At 34.3% G+C, this 4,407-nt stretch overlaps 1 pseudogene; it reads left to right on the top strand.

Annotated features, from left to right (window-relative positions):
• Window positions 1-4,012: 4,012 nt before the first annotated feature.
• LOC118614302 lies at window positions 4,013-4,128 on the top strand (annotated as a pseudogene).
• The last annotated feature ends 279 nt before the right edge of the window (window positions 4,129-4,407 follow it).

Here is a 4,407-nt window from a genome sequence, read left to right as displayed (position 1 = left end):
TCCTAGGCACGGGGGAACTGTGGAGAACGTGGTTGCCCTTAGCAGATTTCAGGATGAAGGAGCAGGATTGATGAGAGTAATGAAAACAGCAGCTCAGGGTTGCATTTTTAGTAACTATTTTTAATTTGCCTGACAAACAAATTTGACTGACAAGCTGTAGTAGGAAGATCTCTCAGTAGAAATTATTCCATGCTAGAGAAAATATATGCCCACTTTCCAGCACTGTTCTGATATGCTTATAGAATTTTTTGGGGGGAGCAGGATAGGGGACAATAGGATCAGGGTGGGCCTGACTCAAGATAATTCTTGGAGAGGAGACTCAGGTCTATTTGCCCTTGCCCATTCTGCTTTTCTATTACTGAGATTGTATGCATTAGTCTCATGCTGGCTCCATAAAGGGATTTTAAAGTTGTCCTGAAAACCGAAAATAAAATTGCTTTGGAGAGCTCTCATTTTGGTCTCCTGATGGGTTGTAAGCAGATGCATTTATTTAAGCTGAGCAATGAAACCTTGTAGTTTCAGGCCAGGAGGACTACACAGCTGCCGAGCTTGTGCTACTGTGTGAGCCTCAGGTGCCTGCGGTTTTTCAAGAGGTGCTATCTTGGGTGCTAGTGACAGAGCTGGGGGATATCACATGTATGGGCTTAGTAGGGGCTCAGTGCATGCTTGGTAAGAGAACAGAGACGGGATTGATACCAAATCCTCCCCCTTTTTTTCCCTAGAGACATGTGCATGTTTTTTTTTTTTTGCCATTATAAAATATGTAAAATGCACCAATTTCAGTGTACGGTTCTGAAAAATTTGAAAAAGAGTATATAGTTGTGTAACTACGATCAAGATATGGAATCATTCTGTGGTCTCCAAAGTTCCCCCATGTCACTCAGCATCTGATAAATGCTGATCTATTTGATGCCTCTGTAGTTTTGTTTCTGTAAAAATTGTATAAATGCATTCATACAGTATATAGCCTTTTGAGTTTGCCTTCTTTTACTTTGGATGATGCAGTTGCCATTCCATTCATCCATTTATTGTGTGTATTACTAGTTTGTTCCTTTTTTATTGCTGTGTAGTGTTCCATCATATGGTTTACCTATTCACTAGTTTAAGGAACTTTGGCTGTTTTCAGATTTTGACAGTTATAGAAGTCACAATAAACTTTCACGTACAAGTTTTTGTGTGAAAATAGGTTTTCATTTCACTTGGGTAAATGCTGAGAAGTGGGATTTCTGGTTTGTATCATAAATATATGTTTAACTTTATAAGAAACTGCCAAACTGTTTTCCAAAGTATGCCATTTTGAATTCCTATCAGCTGTGTATGGGAGTTTCAGGTGTTCTGCATCCTTGTCAGCAGTTGGCATTGGCAGTTGAGCACTGACAACAATAACAACAAGGAGCCATTCCTATAGGTGTATAGTGGTACATAATTTTGCTTTTTAATTTAACTTTAATTTTCCTAATAATGAATGATATTGAATATCTTTGCTTTTGCTTATTTGTCATAGTGCTTATTTAAATCTTTTGCCTACTTTTGGGTGGTTTGTTTTCTTATTATTCAGTTTTGAGATATAAGTCTTTTATTAGATATATACTTTGTATGTATTTTCTCCCAGTCTTTGGCTTATTTTTTCATTCTCTTAACAGTGTCTTCAAAGAATAAAAGTGTTTATTTTGATAAAGTCCAATTTATCAACCTTTTTTTGTTATGTGTGTATATGTATATACATATACATATACATATATATGTATTACATCTTCTTTAACCAATCATCTGTTGTAGGACACTTTGGTTGCTTCCACATATAGGCCACCATGAATAATGCTGCTATGAACATCAGGTGCATACGTCTTTGTGGATAAATATTTTCAGGTCTTTTGGGTAAATACACAGGACAGGGATTGCTGGATCATATGGTAATTCAATTCTTAGTTTTTGAGGAACCTCCATACTGTTTTCTATAGTGCTTGTAAAAATTGGCATTCCCACAAGCAGTATATGAAGAAGCTTCCTTTTTCCCACAACCTCTCTAAAACCTTGTTATTACTAGTCCTATTGTTGATAGTCATTCCAACAAGTGTCAGTGGTATCTCATTGTGGTTTTGATTTGCATTTCACTGATAGCTAGTGAAGTTAAGCCTCTTTTCATATGTCTGCTGGCCAATCCGTGTATCTTCTTAGGAGAAGTGTTTGTTCAGATTCTCTGTCCATTTTTTAGTTGTATTGTTTATTTTTCTGTTGTCATATGAATTCTATGTCTATTTTTGATATTATCTCCTTATTGGAGGCATTGTTTGCAAATATTTTCTCCCATTCAAATGGCTGCCACTTTACCTTGTTGATGGTTTCTTTTGCTGTGCAGAAGCCTTTTAGTTTGACATAGTCCCATTCATCTATTTTTGCTTTTACTTCCTTTTCCTTCAAGGTCAAATTTATAAAATCCTTTCTAAATCTAAGATCATTGAGTTTAGTACCTAAGTTTTCTCTCATGCATTTTATTGTCAGATCTTATATTCAGGTCCTTAAATAATTTTGAGTTAATTTTGGTGTATGGTTTTAGACAACAGTCTAGTTTCATTCTTTTTCAGATGGCTTTCCAGTTTTCCAAGCACCATTTACTGAAGAGGCTTTTTTTTTCTCTATTGTATGTTTTTGGCTTCTTTGTCAAAAGTTATTTGCCCATATATACAAGGGTTTACTTTTGAACTCTCAATGTTGTTCCATTGGTCTGTGTGTCTGTTTTTCTGCCAATACCATGCTGTTTTGATCATTGTCGTTTTGTAATACAATCTAAAGTCAGTCAGAGTGATACTTCCAGAATTTTTTTCCTTAGGATTGCTTTGACAATTTGTTTTTTTTGTGTGTGTGTGCTTCCATGCAAATCTGATGATTTTTTTTCTATTTCTTTAAAATATGCCAAAGGGATTTTGATGGGGATTGCATTAAATCTGTATAATGCTTTAGGTAATAAGGTCATTTTATCTATGTAGATTCTTTCAGTTTAAGAACATGGAATATCTTTCTATTTCTTTGTGTCTTCTTCAATTTCTTTTAATAGTGTCTTATAGTTTCCAATGTAGGTCATTCGCATATTTCGTTAGATTTTCCTAGATATGTTATTCTTTTTTGTTGAAATTATAAAAGGAATTGTTTTATTCATTTTTTCCCTGACAATTCAGTATTACAGTATAAGAACATTATGAATTTTTGAACATTGATTTTGTATCCTGAAACTTTACTGTATTTGATTATTATTTCTAACAGTGTTTTAATGGAGTCTTTAGGGTTTTCTATGTAGATACTTGTATTATCTTCAGAAAGTGATAATTTGACTTTTTCTTTCCCTATTTCAATGCCCTTTATTTGTTTTTCTTGCCATATCGCACTTGCTAGGACCTCCAATGTTATACTGAATAACAGTGGTGATAGTGGACAGCCTTGTTTCATTCATGATCTTAGAGGAAAGTTTTTTAGTATACACCATTAAGTATAATGTTGGCTCAGGGTTTGTCATATTTGGCCTTTATTATGTTAAGATACTTTCCTTCTATACCCATTAGATTAAGTGTTTTGATCATAAATGGATGCTGTGTCTTGTCAAAGGCTTTTTTTTGCATCTATTGATAATATCATATGATTTTATTCTTTATTTTGTTTATGTGGTGTATCATATTAATCAGTTTGCATATGTTGAACCATCCTTGTGCCCCTGGGATGAAGCCCACTTGATCATAGTATAAAATTTTTGTAATGTGTTGTTGTATTCAATTTGCTAATATATTATCTAAGATTTTTGTATCTGTGTATATGAGAGATGTCGGTCTGTAGTTTTCTTTCTTTCTGTTTGTGTGTGTGTGTGTGTGTGTGTGTGTGTGTGTGTGTGTGTGTGTTATCCTTACCAGATTTTGGTATCAGGATGATTTTGGCCTCATAAAATGAGTTAGGAAGTATTGCTTCTTCTTGAATGTTTTGGAAGAGTTTGAGAAAAAGAGGTATTAAGTGCTCTTTTTTGATAGTCTATGGCCATGCCACCCTGAACAAGCCCAATGTTTGATCTCGGAAGCTAAGCAGAGTTGGGCCTGGTTAGTACTTGGATGGGAGACTACCTAGAAAGACCAGGTGCTGTAGGCATAAATAATAAACAAACAAATAAACAAACAAATAAAATCCTCTTTAATGTTTGGTGGAATTCACTGGTGAAGCCATTTATTCCTGTACTTTTACTTTGGTAACTTTTTGATTGTTTCAATTTTCATTCTGCTGAACAGTCTATTTAAATTTTCCAGTTATTCTTGATGCAGTTTAGGAAGAGTTTATATTTCTAGGAACTTGTTTATTTCTTCTAGGTTATTAAATTTGGTGGTGTATAATTTTTCATAGTATTCTTTGTGATCCTTTATATTTTGATGG

This window comes from Rousettus aegyptiacus, unplaced genomic scaffold, assembly GCF_014176215.1.
Source record: "Rousettus aegyptiacus isolate mRouAeg1 unplaced genomic scaffold, mRouAeg1.p scaffold_m13_p_2, whole genome shotgun sequence".
NCBI lineage: Eukaryota > Metazoa > Chordata > Mammalia > Chiroptera > Pteropodidae > Rousettus > Rousettus aegyptiacus.
The sequence above is the reverse complement of the archived record's forward strand: the minus strand, read 5'-3'. Positions and strand labels throughout refer to the sequence as shown.